The 20,392-nt window shown below is 37.5% G+C and overlaps 3 pseudogenes; 1 reads left to right on the forward strand and 2 right to left on the reverse strand.

Moving 5' to 3' along the window:
* The first annotated feature begins 52 nt into the window (after positions 1 to 52).
* LOC139786339 (neural cell adhesion molecule 1-like) lies at positions 53 to 2,310 on the forward strand (annotated as a pseudogene).
* Positions 2,311 to 4,532: 2,222 nt separating this feature from the next.
* On the reverse strand, positions 4,533 to 7,078 carry LOC139786331 (BBSome complex member BBS1-like; annotated as a pseudogene).
* Positions 7,079 to 8,506: 1,428 nt separating this feature from the next.
* On the reverse strand, positions 8,507 to 12,918 carry LOC139786332 (protein dispatched-like; annotated as a pseudogene).
* Positions 12,919 to 20,392: the final 7,474 nt, after the last annotated feature.

The raw sequence follows: 20,392 nt of genomic DNA on the forward strand, positions 1-20,392 counted from the left end.
AAGCTTAGCGCGGATTATTTCAGAAAATTACGTGGTCGCGTGGCCGTGACAGGACGCCAAGAATGGTAACGGTCGAAGCGGGGTGTCATGGGCGCATACAGAGGACTACAAAAGGATCGTACGATTGCCGGATAACACCCTGGTGATCTCTAACGCGTCGGTCGCGGACACCTCCAACAATACAATGCAGTATCTTGCGGAAGCCCCGACCGATAGATTTTGATTCACCGTCTGCTGGTTGACGAAAGACCGCACCAAGAACCTGCGACCCCACCGCCGCAGCACTCGCACAAGGGATCATACGCGTGATACCCTCGAGAAAGGTCGAAGTGAGCCGGGCCACAGTCTCAGGCTCGGTTGCGAGACTGCATCACAGCCGCCGCCCGAGATCAAATGGTTCATCGAGGTGAAACATCATTAAAAATATCATTGATAACTCTAACGCTATTTGCTCACGCTGCTTTTATCACTGTAAAAGCATCGCAATGTTCATAATAATTACAGACGCTAAATATAGGAGGACCAGGGTTTTAACAAGTTGGAAGGCCAAGCTGATTCCGTCGTTTCTCTTGTTTTAGAACAAGAAGGTGGATGGTTACGATCCCGACGTGATCTTGGACGGAAATTACATCACGATAAGAGAGTGAACGAGTCTCATAGTGGCATGTATCAATGTCTCGCTGAGGATGGTTCGAAGATGCCGGCAATGGAAGCGATCACCGTCGTCGTGCATTGTGAGTTATTGCTCATTCTCGTTGATCAGCGTGGCTCTCAGAGTCGTCTGTTTAGCATAAGCATATTGACGTTAGCGATTTACGCGTTCCGCTTTTCGTGACAGACAAACCTAAGATCGAGGTGGAGAGAAGCATGGTCTACAGCGGCGCGAGATGGAATCGGAACTGACGTGCATCGTGAGCGCCTATCCCGAGGCAATCATAACGTGGCATAAAGACGACAAGAAACTTACACAGAAGAAGGATGGATAATGCATCACGGGATAACAATGAAGGGAAACAAGACCAAGCACGTTTTGAAGATCTTGCATACCTCAGTACGGGACTTTGGCGAATATAAGTGTCGCGCGCAGAATCCCGTTGGTCCATGACACTAAATCTATTTTCTTAACAGGTATTAATTGCTATTACATAAAATAATATATATATATATATATATAATAAATTTTATTATTAAATAACTTATGAATGTAAATTATTTAAAATTTAAAACAAATTATATAAAAAGAATATAAGATTGACATTTCTCTATGTAAGATTAATATGAAAGTATACAAATGGTTTTGTATAATTTCGTGAATCGCTGGAGAACTCAGATAGCAAGTCAATTTTCATTTACAAAATATATTTTAGGAGTGTGCCCTCGCAAGCGACGGTATATGGCGCCGAGATGACCGATGATGATACAGGAATTATTCTGAAGTGGCGTCTGGAAAGTTACTCACCGATCAGCGAATACAAGGTAAATTTGCGATGTGCATCAAGAATATGCATTCTCCTTTTAGAAGAATATTAGAATCTCCTAAAGTAAGGTATAATAGACACGAGACAATTTTTCTACTTACAGTTACAGTATCGTCGCAAGGGTGACCAGGAGTGGAAGGTTGTCGAGCCTGAAGTCAAAGATGGTAAAGAAAATCATTTCTCTAGAGTATCCGATTCAAGAACTTCAGCCTGGATCCTACGAGACGATCCTAAAGGCTAGAAACGCATTCGGATGGTCTCTGGAGTCAGAACCGCATACCTTTACGGGGGGTGCGTATATTATATCTTCACATATTTATGCTAATCAACGCAAATCTATACGTTTATAAGCAATATATGCATCTTTGCTTGCACAGTATTTTACTATAGATAGTAATCAATTGAATAAAAAATTGTTACAATACAAAATACTTAATCAGTCATATTAATTTATAATTGATTATTAAATTAAATTAGACAGGCGATTAAGTAATTTAAGGATAATTAAAGTATTAATATAAATAATATATGATATAAACAGGTTACAAATATTAAATCTCTTTATTTTCTTATTTCTTTTTTAGATTATCCACCTGATTTGGCGCTGAAAGGTACGAATACAATTTTTAACATTTTTCAATTTTCTTTTCAAACAGGACATTTATTATTTTAATTTAAATGATCTTTTTTATCGACAGTTTTTATTTGTTATTTATTTACAGAAGGAAATTCGGCAACTGTTCGATCTTCTGAAACTCTTCTAACGTTGATCCTAGTCGTTTTATCTTGTGCCTTCACAAGCCTGCAACTCTTTACTTAAATCTAAAGTACATAGGTAAGTACAACGATAAAACGGTAAATCTATGAACGAGCTATAAAGCTTACGACAAACTTTTTTAAATGACTGATTTATTTATAACGCAGATAATTTGCTGCAGCCAAAGCAACACCAGCAAACGCCATGGTGGATTTATTAGTGAAGGAACACTTAGGGGAGACATAGCTCACGTACACACTCTTGGTGCAAATCCCCCTTCTTACTCGGAGAGATATTTTACGTATATATATGTAATAAAATCTTTTCAAACATACGGGCATTACCGAGACACATTAATATTCAATACATTTTGTTTAGAAAATTTTGTGATCAATATTGGCATACAACTCGCCTAGGTGTTCCATTAAGACGCCTTGTAAATGAAAAAGATGAGCATTTTAATTGTACTCCGTCACGAATAATTATTAAGGGATATTGTACTTTAAAATATATACATAATTTATATAGCTTTATCATATGCACATATGCATGCATATATGACATACGTACATGTATACGTGTGTATGTGTACACATAATATAGTATTCACTATACATGCGTAAGTTCACAGAGACACAACAATCATATTATTATAATTTATTTTTGTATGCTTAAGATTATTAGAAACGTGTTCAAAGAAGTCGCTTGGTGCCATGTACACGGGTCTGCTACTTCCGAAAAATTATGTATAGAATCTGATCTGCTGTCCACAATGCACACGTGGAAAGAACATGTACCTAAAATAATGTAGTAGAAGAGAAGTTAATATTATAGGAACATACGCGATAATACAACGTGTATAACCGAGTCGACGAAGAGCATAAAGTTGGAAGCACTCATACTGTAAGTCGTACAAGAATTCTTCATTAACATTACGTCCCCCACGTTTCCGTATGTTTGCTCCCAATAAAAGCGAATCTTTCTTTTTTTTATTTACTCCTACGTTTCTCGAATACGTATAATGTGATGCGCGAGTAATGAATGTGACTGGAGCGAGTATGCGAGAGAATGACGTTCTGTAGTGTTTTCCACAATAGTTTGCTAGCTTTTAGCGCTGATATGTTGTTATATTGATTTATAATTAATGTTATATGCAGTACTATAAGTACCATAATCGTATAAGAAACTGCCCATTTTAGAAACGGTGTGCTTGTCGTAAATATATTACAGCGTAATGAAAGCCATATCTCTCTAAAGTATTCTGAACATTATTTACACAACACAATAAACCTATGTATGATTTTAATATCGAAGACAAAGCATCTTGTATTTTAAATATTTAAATAATCGTAAATATGTATAATTATATTTGTGTATTATTGCATGATTACTACAAAAGTTAGATTATTTTGTTTTTATTGTCTAGAATATTATATCTTCCAATGACAACAAAATTTTTAATCACGTTTATAAAAATTACAAATATTAGGAATCACTATCAAAGCACGATTTTACACTGTATTTATTTTATTACACCGAGTTATATCGTGCTATTTTAAAGATTCTTTGTATCCATAATTTTACAAAATATAAGATTTATTTTTATAGGAATGAAAATGGCTATGGGAAAGTTGCAACTAAATGAACATATATAGAAAAATTACATCTCTGTTATTCTCAGTCTATTTGATTATTAATTATTGAAAATTTTGTAAGTGTAGCAAAATTAATAATAACGAAAACGAATTATTTATACAAATTAATCGGGCTAAAATTGTAAAAACATGTATTTATATCTTTTTATCTTTTGAAAAGTTGTATCATATATCAAAAGAGCGTCATTTTAAATTTTAGTTACGCAATTTTATCTTCTATGTATATAGATTTGAAAGTTTACTTTAAAACATGTCGACAATATACAAGGAAAGTTGTTAGAGAGTCAGAATGCTTGTAAAACATTTATATTAATACACAACACACCTGATATGCATATGAATATAGCTTCTTGTTGCCTTAATCAATGTAACATGTACAATCAAGAAAAACGAAAGATATATTAATTCATAAGATTATACTTGCAGATACATAATAAAGTAAATGAAAACGTACTGCGTATTTTATTGTAAATTATTAATACAGTTCTTTGAGGAATAGTGTAAAAAAATTTATGTTATAACTCTACTACGTTTTATAGATACATATATCTACGAGACAATAATATTCGATTTATTTGACATCTATAAGAGAAAATTCGTTTTAAATTAAATAAAATATGATTTATTTTATTTTGTACTTGGTTCAACTCTCAATTACAATTCGAATAATTGTGCTCTTCAGATTTCAAAATCTTCCTCGGCAGCTGGCAATATTACAGTCGTTGCAACCAAAGGTTTTGGATTTGCTTTCTTGCAGAGTAATATTTTAACTTTCCCTGATATTTGACCCTTTAAGTTTGCGCTAACAGCTAGTGGTATAGGTACAGCACTTGGTAGCAAGGGTAAATCTATCACACGAGGATTCACATCAGTGTCCTCGGCTCTGCAGAGAATATATAATTCCGTTGGGGACAAATCTTCAGAAATATTTGTCACTATAATACGAATCATGTAATTGGGACCCAAACCGAGAACATTTGTCTCCAACGTGATAGGATTTGGTCCTGATGCTTGATTTTCGTTTAAATGTTCGGACGCTTGTTTGGCCGTTGTTAAGCGTAAGCGGAGAAAGCCTTGCTGAAATGTATTATGAATTTTCTTTGCCTCGGCTCTCTCCCTTATCGTTTGATCGACAAACAGTCGTGTTTTCTTCGGTATCGAGAACTTTGATGTGTTACTCGACAACGAATTCGACACTGAATTGTTCGTATTAAAGTCAGCAGTGCGCTTCAGGATTTTCATGCATAAACCACCGCCAACAGTGACCATAGCTATTGTCCGTTCCTCTTGTCCCATTCGTCCGTACTGCATTCATAAAAAAAAGAATATATTATATTTATATTTTGCGTCACTTTTTAATACACCATTGTTATAAAAATGGAATACCTTAAGAGCAGATACAGGCTCCATAATTTTCACTGTATCCACGTGATGTTTTCCATCATAAATGCGGATTCCATAGCCCACTGTGCTTACAGCTAACAAAGACAGCCCATTTTGCGGTACTGGTAAGCTAACTAGATCTAATATTATACCAGGAATATTGATCTGCCACAATTTTATTCCCTGTAAGAAATTTATCAGAAAGAAATCTAACATAAGCATTTGAAATTATATTAAAATATTTCTTTTTAAGCGTACTCTTTTTGAAAATCCCACTAAAGTACCATCCATAACAGCTACTGCCGCTCCTTCGGACGTGAGAGCGGAAATAGCTACTGCGGGCGCGGGCAACGTTTCCCAAAGTTTCACAGGACTTCCCCTCCTAATTGCTCCTATTTTTCCATCTCTTCCAATAACTATTATGCGACCGTCACCCGTCCATAAGCCGCAACTGGCAAATGCTGTTGGTGGCCACTCCAGCTTATGCTTATCCATAACTGAAAAAGCTCTGTATGGCAATTAAATAATATACATACAGAATATGTCTGAAGTATTTCATGAACGAATTTTTTCTTAATTGTGCAAGAAAAATACCTGGGATCTAAGACGAGAACTTCGCCAGCCTCGGTCCCCAATATAAGACAACTACTAGCGGGATCGTTCCACGAGTCCCTGTGAATTATCGCGATTGCCGTTAAGGCATTAGCTTTGACAAGCGGCACCCGTCTATACTGCTCTGCGAAACTCAATCGTAAATATTATCCAAAGAAAGAAACTTCAAAGTACGAGGATAGAGAAATGTTGCGCCAAGTTCTTTCAGTAACAGCTCCAAATCATCCGCGAGAGTCAGCACGTTTAATTCCTCATCTAGCCCACATTTATGCCAAATCTGCGTCAATTATTAAAATATTATTAGTGTCACAACATAATTATTGTACATAAAATTGATTAAGACGACTCTGTAACATTATTACTTCCTGTATCAACACAAATATAAATACTTCTCGTTCTTTTGGATGGGCATCAATGTGTGGTAGACAATATTTGAAAAAGGGTCCTCATATTTTTGAAAATATATACGCTAGCCCCAGCTCCTACAGCAACCACAGATGATCGAGGTTCTCTATTTTCCGTATAAAACCCGACTACTCACAGGGTGAATCTACCATGTTAGCTCAGTTATCTGATTCACCTCCTTTATAAACTCGTATCTAAAAATATGATAAGCAATATATTGTAAATGAGTAAAATAAAAAAATAGTATATAAATTATTCAGAAAAGAGAATAATATATATGAATATTTCTGTGTCACTTGCTGATCCTAATTTAATTGCAAGAGTTTAATCTTTAAGATTTATAAAATCATGTTGAATACAAAATAATTTACTATAATTTACAGAAAAATGCAATTATTTTTTCATTTTTTTCTCTTTTTTTCTCCAAATTCTTAATTTTCTTTTAGTGTTCTACTCTATGATACAATTAAACTACATATTATTCAATGATATATACAAACAGTTATTATATCATTTTCTTGTTATAATACACTGTACCTTTGTTGAATCGCTTCCACTGGTCCTAGATCAGCACAAATAAGTCTAGCATCTCCATCACCGCTTATGTCCAGCATATCAAGTCCACCAGGCAGACAAAATAAACCAGCACTTGGTTCCCAAAGTGCTTCCAACCAGCGGCTCATTCCAAGTCCTCCAAGAGATTTATGATCAGCTCTAAAAAATATATATTTGTTAAAGATAAAAATATAACAAATATTAAATAAAATTCACATATGTTGATACTTCATAACCACTTATAAAAATATGTTTTACCTTAACCGTGCATGATTACAAACTTTTATAATTTGCCTTTCTATATAATGATTTTTACAGCTTAATATACAGCTTATTTACAGCTTAATTACTGAATTACATATTAGTTTTCCTATTTATATCTAATATTATATCAACTATATACATATATTGCACATTTCAAACTGAGTTTAAAGGTTTTTTTTAACTTTTTACATGTTTTGTCAATTCTATAACTGACAATTTTATAAGGTGATAAACTGACATTCCATAATTAGGAACGTATACATTAGAAATTACACAATTACAGAATGCCATGTGCTTTGTTTGTGTATTTGTTTCCATAGAAACCTTCAACCCAAATAGCGCGAAAGTGATGAGAAATTCAAAACGCGCATTCAGCAGCCTCCTAGGGGAATTTTGAAAACTGCACGTTTAGGTTTCCTTCCCTTTTTAAGCGGTTCTTAGGAAATTTTGAATAACTATGCGCTTAGATACAGGGAAAAATAAATATACGCTTAAAAATTTATAGCATTTTTAACAAATTGTTTTGTTTTATTAAAATGTGTCATTTTATTCAAGTATGTAGAACAAAGATAATTTTAATGCAATATACAAAATATATAATAAGTTATCAAACTCTGTAATATAATAAAATAATATTTTATTGGAATGAAATATATATTTTGCATATAAAATTACTTTATTGTTACTATTATGACATAATTTATATGACAAATAATCGATAAATATGTAATGCAAAATATTACGTTTATAATAACATTTGCATTGTTAATTTTTATATAATACTGATAATATTTATGAATGTGTTTAAAAACATGTCAATTACAATTGAAAGTTCTAAATCCATATAAGCAACATTATTTGTCACATTTAGTAACATTCATATATATATATCATATAACACGTCTTCAAAATTCATAACTAGAACTTAATGAAATATAAAAGAGATGTTATATTTATTAGTTATAGTTTAAGTTAACATTTAATTTTCCATAGCCCATAAACACATATGCACAATTGAGAGCATTGATATTATTCAGTGCGTTTGCATTCACAGTCTTCATTGCAATTCACTGTCTTTTATGTTTATCGCGGAATAAAGTGATTGAACTAGGCTGTCAACTATATAAATGAAAAGATACACGTCGTAAATATTACAAAGAAATTGACTGCCAAGTGTAAACACACTAAACGATATTAATGCTTTTGATTGCACATATTCGTATTGTACATATCTGTACTACTAATTAGGAAGCCCTCTGTACGTGTTGGTGGTGGGGGTGTGTGTGTATTTGCGTTTGCGTGTGTGTACTGTACATATGTGTAACATATTATACATATGTATCTGTAGGTAACAAATGATAGACGACATCTGATTGTGAGTAATGACCTTAAAACTATTTGAACACAGCCAACAACAGTCATATTAATTATACAATATTACACCTACGCACAGAGTGACATATAAATTATTTTAAACATACAGCTATACTTAAAAAAATACACAATTAATGAGATCGCAAATTGAGATTTCTGGATAATGACATATATAATTGATAATTAAATAATGATTATTTTAACGAAGTAATGTTGCTAATGGAGATGGTGGTAATGATGGCGATGGAGGTCTCGCTGCAAGAGTTTCCAATTCACTACAATGAAATTGACATACGGAGCTAGATGTGCTTAGAGTTGATTCTGAAAGCATTCCTCGTCCTTTATAAGTTTTCCTCGCTCGATTGTTATCTTTGTCGGCTTCAACGGCACCACCATCCTCATATTTAGGAAAACAAATTGATAATATTTTCAATCTGTAAAAAATATAAATTAACCATTGATAATATAATTTATATCTTGTAATACTTAATCGTTTTAATCTAAAATGTATTTGTTATAAACCTTGCATGATAAAAACTCATTACCTGGGATATTCAAACTGAGCAAAGCGTGAAGATGGTCTATAATTGCTAACATCGAGCATAAAAATAAGGTCGCATATAACCAACTTATACTCATAACGAGTAATAAAAAGATACCGATTTGTATATACGCTAATACATGAGAAGGTAACATTAGAGCGCCCGCAGCTCCACTAGTAATTGCTGCCATAAGAGTAGGACCACCCATCTGCTGCAGTGCAGTTTTTACTCGGTCTATTTTCTTTTCTGAGGTACATGCTTTATAACTCACAGCGTAATGTAAGCTGAAGTCTACAGCAAGACCTAATGAAACAAAATGTCCAAAAATATTATCAATTTCATAGATAATTTAAATTCGTCTTTTTATTACTTACCAATTGTTGTTGATATTGCAACACTTTCTAGAATATTGAGTGTCCATCCAAGAAGAATGAGTATGGCAACGGTAACGATTATTACAGCACCAATAGCTACAATTGTATATAGGCTGATAAGAGGATTTAACGTCACTAGCGCTAAAACTATCAGAGCCAAAGTTAGCGACAGTCCTATTGCCCATATCGTTCCTTGATACAACGTACGTTGAAGCTCATAAAATTCTAGATGGCTGATAAACCATCCACCTCTCATTCCTTTAGGTGCAGTTCTTAATTGATTTTGCATCCAACTTTCAACCTGATTAAATTCGAGGATTAAACTTTGCTTCAAAGATTCAAATTTCCGCAATCATTATTAATGCACGTGTAATTGTTATTGAGGTAAATAGTACTTGCCTGTTGAAAAAATTTATCCATGTTTCCAAATGAGAGACTATATGCATATGTGCTATCGTATTCGACAATAAGGGCTTTAATTTTAGGCGTTGCTTTAATCGCAAGCGTATCATTTGGTGCTTGCGCGAACAATGGTTCTTTAATAAATTTTGGACCTGCATAAGGTGGATTATCCTGAATCCACAAATAAGGCGTACGATGTAATCTCACGCTAGCTTCAGCTGCACATTGTTCCAAAACATCAGGTTCGTATGGAAATTTACTGCTTCTCACAACATGGAGCATAGTCAATGTGAGAATCGACAGGATCCTTACAACGCCTTTTCATCCAATTACGTAATGGTTCGATGAAGCAGTTAGATAACATAGGTCCTATGGTATGGTGGTAAAAAGGTTGCCTCCGTAAATTTGGCAAAATTGTTCAAGCCATAATTGAGACTTTCGACTAGAAGCATCAAAAGTTTCATCCCAATCTAGTATCCCCCTTTAGTAGGGTTAAGGTAATCACCATTGTCACTGGTTTTATGCCCCATACAAATCTCAATGGAAGAAGTTCACCATCTCACCAACCTGCACGAATCAAGTATATACAATATATACATTGTGATGCAGATAAATCTTGAAAATGTAAATAAGTGAAATATAGGCACCATTTCATATCGTTCAAACCAGAATCTCCGCGAGTATACTAGATCATATCGTTCGAATGGATGTTCATCATGGAATAATTGAAAATCCATATAATCTGGCAGTTGTAAACCCGGATAATGGAAGACGACACTGGCACACGCTATTGCTATAATCCCCAAACTTAGTAGCCAAAACCATCGTAAACGAAGCACTAATCCAGTAAGAAAGGTGGTGAATCCTACTGTTACTTTATCTCCCAAAGATCGTAGGGGACGAATAATTTTTCTGGTAATAAAATTGACAGGTGATAAAGTAGATAATTTACAATGCTCTGATACGACCACACACGCAGGTAACCATGTGACCATCAAGAAGAAATTAGCGATAACTGTCATTCCTGAAAACAAACTGTACAAAATTTATCAATGATATACAAAAGTTAAGAACATTTAAACATAGAATAAAAAAATGCCATATATACAATCAAATTAGTACCTGAAACAATTGATAGCCGTCACGTTACTAACAATTGATGCGAAAAAAGCTACTGCGGTAGTAAGAGATGTAACAAACATAGATGGAAAAGCATGTTTCATTGTTTCCTGTACCAAACGTACTAATCCGCCATTAGAAAGTTTCTTCGTTTTTTAGATTCCCAAATTTTGCAATAAATAAATGCGTCATCTGCTCCAATGCCTGTAAAGAGATTTTGTTGTAATAATGTACATACTTATAGGCATCTTTATATTTTGCTTATAATTATTTTGATACGCCAGAATACTGACCTACAGCTACGACAATGGCCAGAACATTCATAAAAGGGAAGAACTCAATATGCAAGACGAGAGTATAAATTGCATATGAAATACCAAGACTAAACAACACTGCAAAAATTGTTGCTGTAGTCACCAAAATGGAACCAGTATATGCCCAAATACACAGGGTAACAAAGATAAAACCGCCGAGTACCAAACTCGAATCAGACAATAACAATCGATCAAACAGTATACTTTTTAGGCCAAGTTGCATGCCTTGAACACGGTAGTTCCCATACACTAAATCATCATTGTCTATTTCTTTGTAAAAATCTAAAGTCGCAGAGCTTGCCGCAATTGGAAGAAATAACATGGCAGAGTGCAACGTCGAATTTTGTTTGCTGTTGAGATCTGTCTTCTGTAACAATCCGATCAATGTCCGATTATTAGAATCAATCAGTATACCTATTCGTGTTAAAACAAGATGATATTGAAACAAGACATACTTCCTTATCAGAGCTCGGAATAAAATTAACATCCAAAAGATAGTGTAGTAGATGGTAAACTGCATTTCTCATATAGCATTCGACTGGCACGTGTTTTTTGGCAATTAAAGTCTTCTGCACAGTTAGGCAACAACCGACGGTCATGATAATATTGAGCGCATTTTTGCAAAAGTGTCCTTCACTCTGCTCAGATCGTTCTCGGTAACTCCCAAACAAGAACTGCGATTGGATAAAAGTGCCACATAGTTAGCTGGTGACCAACTTCTACAACATTTATGACTTTCCACACCGTTGCGCTCGATTTTCGTCTGACATAAAGATGGAAAGTGAACATTTCCACGAAGTACGCCATCAATATGACATTGAGCTAATATACCATCCATTGACCACAAATTTTTATCCTCTGAATCTACACTGATCACAACACGAGCGTACGCAGAACTTGGTAAATTGCAGAAGAAATTATCACTATCTAGGTGATCTTTCTCTTGAGTCTTTTCATCCTCTATATCTGTGTTATGCCTATCTTTAATTCTAGTAATTCTTTCCATGTATCTTTCTCCTCGTCACTTGATTCTATGTAGTCTGTGTTATTTAACACTTTCTGATGTTTCTTTCCCTTTCGTTTATTTTTACCTTTTGGCTTTTTTCTAAGAATACCCTGAGTAGGCAAGCTATGATTTTGCATATTTGCATTAGGCTGTAAAATCAAGAAAAAGTTTAATAATACACTTTGCTACTTATTCAACACATACCAATATTACTAAACCAAGCTGATTACATAAACAAAATATATACCTGAGAATAAGAATAATTGAAAATAAGAATATAAGCTAGCTGAAAGAAAAAAATATTATCATGTATACCTGTTGAGTTGATTCACGTATATATTGATGATATTCTAAAGGATTATCGGTAAGTTCTCCCCTTGGTTTTGTAGCTTCTATTAAATGATTCCAAGCTGTCAATCTTTGCGCTAAAACTGTGCCTCTTGCCTCAAAACCCTACGGTATAAATATTCCGTGTTTGAAATATCAATTGTATAAAATTTTCCTTTAACTCTTACAAGTAGATTCATATGCTTCTACGTACCATTTGTGGGTCCGAGAAATCTGGAAACCTTTTGGTTGTAAGCGGAATGATTAGGCATATCGAAGAAAATGTAAAAACGACCAGTAAAATAATATACGGGTGATGAGCAATTACACGAGGAACCAAGGTGCTTCCATTTCTATAAAGATTTCTTGCTTCTCTGTATATCTATATATATATTATGTATATTGTTTTATATCTATTTTAAATATATATCTTCACACGTGTAATAGATAAATATGTGATAAATCAGTCGTCATTCATCATTCGTCGAAGAACTCGCGATAGTATTAAAACAACCCTCTTCTACACCAAAGACACAACTCTCTTGTATCACATAATCATGCTCGTCTCATTTTATTCAAATGACAGATGCCAAATGTTTTCAGTAGAACCAATTTGTAATTTCCTTTGCTCGCATTAAAGTCTACCCTCAGCGTATAATTTTAGGAGCATCGGAGTAAATTTTAGCGTCCGAATCGCAGAAACGACCATACGACCGTGACGAGTTTCAGCATACGAGCATAACAAGATCGTTCGAAATCCGTAAATCCTTCTTTTTATTATCATGCCATTATTCAGTCATATCGAATGCGTCGTACTTGCGATTTCCCGTTAATATTTCTCGTGGAGAAACCGCGTTGTGCGTCTACGTGCGAATAACACAGCACGTGTTTACATTAGTTATAAATGGTACGATCCGATGCTGCTGGACGAGACGCTTTTCTCGCGCATGCGCGCCGGCCGAATGGCATCACAATTTTGAATTCTAGGAAACTATAATTTGATACAAAAACGCATAAAATTAAAAATAAATAACAGCTCATATAGCGTTCAATTAATAAGAAAACATATATTTTAAGCCAACAATCACGATACATGATTATCTAGATACAAGTTTTATATTTAATTAGACTTGCATTGAAGCACGAAATGGTTGACAATAATAAATTAAAACTATATTTAATAATAACAATTAAAAATTAAACACATATCGCATATGGTTAAGTCGTTTTACAAGTATTCAATTCTTCTAAAACTGTTATTGCTCAATGTTGTATGTTTCAATTTTATTATACAGAATATTGCAAAAAAATAATATACGACGTCGACGAAGCAATAAATTGTTCAATATGTATTATACATAACAGGTACGTAGTTATATTAGTTTGGTGAAAAAAACCAAATAAAAATTATACAATAGCCGCGTTCAGCAGACACAACTGTTGAGTGTCGTCTTATCAACACGCTACGTTGATTTGTTGGGTCTAAAAGTAAAGGCCATTGCACGTAACAAAGTTTTAGTCATAATCGTAAGGTCGTAAGAAAATAGACCAATCACACTCGATTATTCTTCAAGCGCGAGAAGAATAATCGACTGTGATTGGTCTATTTTCTTACGGCCTTACGATTATGACTAAAATTTTGTTACGTGCAATGGCCTTAAGAGCCAATCACGTTCGATTGCTACTGAGCGGTTTGTTCTGCTGAACGCGCCCATATGTTTATGTATATATCACTATCTCCACGTTGGCCGTTGGAGAGAAAAAGAGGAAAGGTAAACGGTGCAACAAGTCAGTTAAAAAGAACAGACCTATGATTGGTTATCTACTTACTCGCGCATGCGCAATGAGCAAACACTGTCATAAATTCGATGGGTCATAGAATTCTGGGGGTCGATTCTGTACCTTGGGACGAGGTGAAAATTACAAAAGTGAGGAAATTCACTAGAGAATCTACAATTTTATTTGTCGAAATCTAGTAAATCTGTTCACTTTTGTAATTTTCACCTTGTCTCAAAATACAGAATCGAGCTCCTGACTTTTTGGCCGCTGGATCTTTATTTAATTTAATTAAAATTATCTGGGTGACTCACAAACCTTTTTAATCACACTTCATAACTCTTCATACAAAATACAAACGATTCCATATAAAAACTTTTATTAATTTATCTATTTCGGCTAAATGCATGGTGTAAAAATAAATAATTAATTACAATTAAACGAATGACTCACAAACCTTTTCAATTGCACTTCAAAAGTCTTCATACGAAATACAAACGATTTCATATAGAGATTCTTTAAAAAGACGTTCATTTCCGGCTAAATACATACGAATGATTTTCTGCCGATGTTAAGGCCCGTATTCATAGCCAGTTTTACAGATGTTAGCCTTAAATTGATAGAAATAAACCTTAAGTCGTAGGCAAATAAACCAATCTTCGATTACTTTAATGTGAGATAATTTTTCGTTTTTTTTTGTTTTTAAGACTAATAATAAACCAACAAACGCTAAAATTAGACCAACAATTATCAGCAAACGATTACGCATCGATTAGGCTTTTTTTAAATTAAAAATAAAATTTTTCCGGCTAACTTAAGGCTAATTTTTCTTTTTTAATTTAAAAAACAATTAAGAACCAACAAACGTTGTAATTAGGCCAACAATCACCAACAAACGACCAACAAACGATTAAAAAAAAAAAATTAATAAAGTCGAAGTTGACCGGCTAAGTTACGGGAGGTAGTCGAGCCGGGAGCCTTCGAATCCGGCCGAATGCCGAATCACGTTCGGCCGCTCTCGCCGCCCGCCGCCGCGCGTCGGCGAGGCACGCGGCACGCGGCACTCGGCAGTCGGCACCTCGGCCTCGGCCTTGGCAGTCGCAATACCGCGATCGCGACCGTTGAATGAGTCCGCCGATTTCGCAGCAACGTACGTGCAAAGTCGGCGCGCGGACGATCATTTCCATCGGCGAGACAGCCTTGATACTTGTTTTGCCGACGCTCGGAGTACCCTCACCTGCGGATATTACTCACAATCAGTCATTCTCCCGATAAATTTCGAACAGGTGTCAAGTGTTTGTGCTCCGTGCCGTGGGTGCTGATTCGGAACGCGCGCTCGTTCGTGCGATTGGCATTCCTGCTCCTCGTTTCGCGGGAATAATCGACGAGGCGCTCAATAATTTGCATCAAGTGTGTATCAAGTGTCGTGAATGAATTAATGTGTCGCTCGCTCGAGACGGAGATGTCGAGGGCGTCGAGGCGAAGGTACCTCGTACGGCAATTGCGAGTCGTGACGTGTCGTGAGTGATTTGTAGTTTCGTCGTGATATTCGCGGGCGATAATCGCTCGTCCCGGCCCGGGCCGCCATATGTCGCTGGACCATCGAATGTGCGTGGCATTCATTTACGCGGCATATCTCGAATCGTGTCGTGCTTTGAACGTGCTGTGTGCTGTGCCGGAATTGTCGTGCGATTATCCCCGATTCTTTTCGAAGAGCGGAAAGAGGGCCGAGTGACAACGTGAAATCGTATCGTGATTCAAGTAAATGATTCAAGTAAATAGCACGCTGTGATACAACGATACAACGCTCGTTCGTGAATATTTCTTATTTTTGTGACTCGTGTATTTCGTGCCGCGTATAATCGCGACTCCTTATCGTGCAAAGCATGCATTAATAGTACTTACCTTCGCGAGATTTACGTGCTCGATACCGCGGCGTAATGTGCATACGATATTCAATCTTAATTGTGGTTTTGTTTAATCAATCTATGTTACCTGTTTTTATATTACTACAGAGTAAAGTACTTCCTTCCCATGGGTACGACCTTGGCGAGGTGGGAAGGCCCAGTACCCAGTACGAGGATTTTACCCAAGCAAAACTCTTGTTCTGCTTGGATAAAAATTCAAAGACGGGGAAGCTAACGTACCCTCGTCCGCCGATTTAATTGAATAAACGAACCGCAGCCGGTTCGTCGCGTTTGCTTCGGGAGTGCCGTTCAAGTATAATCGGACTAAAGGACTTTTTTAAACGGGAGTGCCGTACAGTATCGCGCGAGAAAGACTTTTAATGAAATTAGTCCGCGCGCGATTGTAGTTTATTATCCGCGAGTGTTTCTCGCGAGTGTCCTGTGCGCGATGAGAGGAGGAAGCCTGACGTCCTGAGAGGAGGAGGAGGTCTGAGAGAGACATCGGGCCCCGGCGGAGCAACCTTGGGGTAAGTATCATCTTTTATCTGCATAAAATTAATAGTTTTTCCTCATTTATTCGGAGTTTTATTTCGATAAGCTAAAACTAATTAGAAAAAAAGAAATTATTTAAAATTTTATAAAAATTTATTTTTGTAAATATTTTTTCCGGAAAATAGATAATTATATCAGTGAATCTAATTGAAAGACGAATTTAGATGCGCGTAAAATTATGTGTATTTTTTGAAACATTTATCATTTTCAGCGCCTCTTTAATTTATATCTTTCGTTTTTGTTACAGTATCATCGTAGTTACGTGGCCGAATTACTCCGCCCGTTGCGCATCGGATCGGTGAGTGACGAATTTTTTACAATAATATGGGGTAACGAATTTGTGAGACCTATATTAGATATATTTATGTATTGTATCCACATAATAGTACTATAGATAAATGCGACTTCTTACAAATTCGTTGCTCTAAAATGGATAGACTAGATCAGACTAGGCTAAATAATTAATCCTGGAGCATCATCATTATTTATCGATTTATTGTGCTTACGGGAGAATGCATCCATAAGCACATACGTTATGTCGATGCATTATTTATTAATGCATCTAATGTTATTTGTATCGCAGAACATGCGAAGTATACCAGTCGCCTGAAATTTATAGGCAATTATTTAAATTTGGCAAATATACACGGAGAAAAAAATAATGTTGTATCAACAGCCTGAGTCTAATTGGAAATAATCTTGTTAATTCAATACATTATGCTTTTGTTTTAATGAAATAAAACAAGATTATTTCCAATTAGACTAATGCTGTTGATACAACATTATTTTTTCTCTGTGTATATTTTATTGAGGACGAGCATGGCCTAGTAGACAGCGCACTGGTCTATTGAGCCAAAGGTCCCGGGTTCGATTCCCGGTAGAGCTAGAAAAATTATATTCGCTCGTTCTCCTCTTCCGGGAAGATATAATCACGACGATTTTTATTAGAACGCGATTAACATAAAATTCTTTCATTTCTTGATAATATAATTCTGTTTTACTTTCCATTGCTGCTGTGTATTAATTCTTGGACGAATACATTAATTACGCGTATCATTGTAAAATTAAAAGCAAAATTAAGTCACTTAATTAAGATTTTATTAACGATCCAACGTAGTTGTTTATTTTTTTCCGATATGATTAACGCGCGCTTATTAACGATCGCAACGATTCGTAATCAACCGCAACATTATAATCATCTACCGGCGCTGTGACACGCGGCGCGACCTCCCCCCCTGCTCGCTCGACCGTATAAATCGGCGCGTTGTCTACCGGCGGCAGTGACACGCGGCGCGACCTCCCCCCCTGCTCGCTCGACCGTATAAATCGGCGCGTTGTCTACCGGCGGCAGTGACACGCGGCGCGACCTCCCCCCCTGCTCGCTCGACCGTATAAATCGGCGCGTTGTCTACCGGCGGCAGTGACACGCGGCGCGACCTCCCCCCCTGCTCGCTCGACCGTATAAATCGGCGCGTTGTCTACCGGCGGCAGTGACACGCGGCGCGACTTCCCCCCTTGCTCGCTCGACCGTATAAATCGGCGCGTTGTCTACCGGCGGCAGTGACACGCGGCGCGACTTCCCCCCTTGCTCGCTCGACCGTATAAATACGCGCGTTGTCTACCGGCGGCAGTGACACGCGGCGCGACTTCCCCCCTTGCTCGCTCGACGCGGTGTTAGGGTCACTCGTGGTGGTTTTAGCCGGTAGGCTGCGGGGAAATGGCGGAACTTTAATGTTCTGCTCTCCGCAGAATCCGGCACTCCCCCCGCCCCGCCCCGGGGAAGGGGGGGTCTTCCTCCCGAAAGGGGGGTCACTGGTCACTCAAACCCCGGAAGAATGGAGGCACTCCCCGACCAGTGGTGCTCCCCGATCGGTGGCACAGCCACCGTGACTGGTTGCCACTGCTGACGGGTTGCCTCCAGGACGTCGTGGGGATTCCAGTGATGGAAGATTTCCACCACGTAAAAAGAAAAAAAAAAGCTACTTAGTTAAAACGTAGGGAATAATTTTTAATTCCTTTCAGCAATTACATTTCCATTAAGCGAGAAGAGTCAAGAAACATTTTGACTATATTGCAAAAACGTTGTAAAATTGATGCAATATAGCTGAAATGCTTCTTGATTTTTCTTGCTTAAGGGATGAAGTCACACTGCATTGCCACGAGTCTCAATGTGGCTCGAGTCTGCAAAAGACATCACGCTTGAAAAAAATTAAGCGTGTAAAAAATTTTGTCTGCTAAAGACATCACGCTGATAAAGTTAAGCGTGTAATAAATCTTCCCTCCAGGGGGTGGGGGGAGTCCTCCCGGACCCTTTAGGGGCACGGGGGAGCCCTCCACTACGGGTTTTGCGCACCCGGAGTACCCGAGCACACAAGTACCGCAATCTACGGCAGCCCTACGGGTCTGTCGTGGACCGGGGAGTCCTTTTAAGGACTCGCGAGGTAAGCGGCCTCTATAAAAAGTCCGCTCGGCTGGTCGGAGCCGTGAGAGAGGAGCTTAGGCTCTCCTAACCGACCTAAGGGAAGGAAAACCCTGACAGAAAACCTCCTAAGGGTCTGCCTTCGGCGACATCACGCTTTTCTCCAGTAGTGAGCGTGTAACAAGTAAATCCTCCTAAGGGTCTGCCTTCGGCGACATCACGCTTTTCTCCAGTAGTGAGCGTGTAAAAAGTAAATCCTCCTCCTGTCTGCCTTCGGCGACATCACGCTTTTCTCCAGTAGTGAGCGTGTAAAAAGTAAATCCTCCTCCTGTCTGCCTTCGGCGACATCACGCTTTTCTCCAGTAGTGAGCGTGTAAAAAGTAAATCCTCCTCCTGTCTGCCTTCGGCGACATCACGCTTTTCTCCAGTAGTGAGCGTGTAAAAAGTAAATCCTCCTCCTGTCTGCCTTCGGCGACATCACGCTTTTCTCCAGTAGTGAGCGTGTAAAAAGTAAATCCTCCTCCTGTCTGCCTTCGGCGACATCACGCTTTTCTCCAGTAGTGAGCGTGTAAAAAGTAAATCCTCCTCCTGTCTGCCTTCGGCGACATCACGCTTTTCTCCAGTAGTGAGCGTGTAAAAAGTAAATCCTCCTCCTGTCTGCCTTCGGCGACATCACGCTTTTCTCCAGTAGTGAGCGTGTAAAAAGTAAATCCTCCTCCTGTCTGCCTTCGGCGACATCACGCTTTTCTCCAGTAGTGAGCGTGTAAAAAGTAAATCCTCCTCCTGTCTGCCTTCGGCGACATCACGCTTTTCTCCAGTAGTGAGCGTGTAAAAAGTAAATCCTCCTCCTGTCTGCCTTCGGCGACATCACGCTTTTCTCCAGTAGTGAGCGTGTAAAAAGTAAATCCTCCTCCTGTCTGCCTTCGGCGACATCACGCTTTTCTCCAGTAGTGAGCGTGTAAAAAGTAAATCCTCCTCCTGTCTGCCTTCGGCGACATCACGCTTTTCTCCAGTAGTGAGCGTGTAAAAAGTAAATCCTCCTCCTGTCTGCCTTCGGCGACATCACGCTTTTCTCCAGTAGTGAGCGTGTAAAAAGTAAATCCTCCTCCTGTCTGCCTTCGGCGACATCACGCTTTTCTCCAGTAGTGAGCGTGTAAAAAGTAAATCCTCC

The sequence above is a fragment of the Temnothorax nylanderi genome, unplaced genomic scaffold (genome assembly GCF_030848795.1).
Source record: "Temnothorax nylanderi isolate EJ_2023f unplaced genomic scaffold, tnyl_v1.0 TNYL_tig1010_pilon, whole genome shotgun sequence".
NCBI classification, from domain to species: domain Eukaryota; kingdom Metazoa; phylum Arthropoda; class Insecta; order Hymenoptera; family Formicidae; genus Temnothorax; species Temnothorax nylanderi.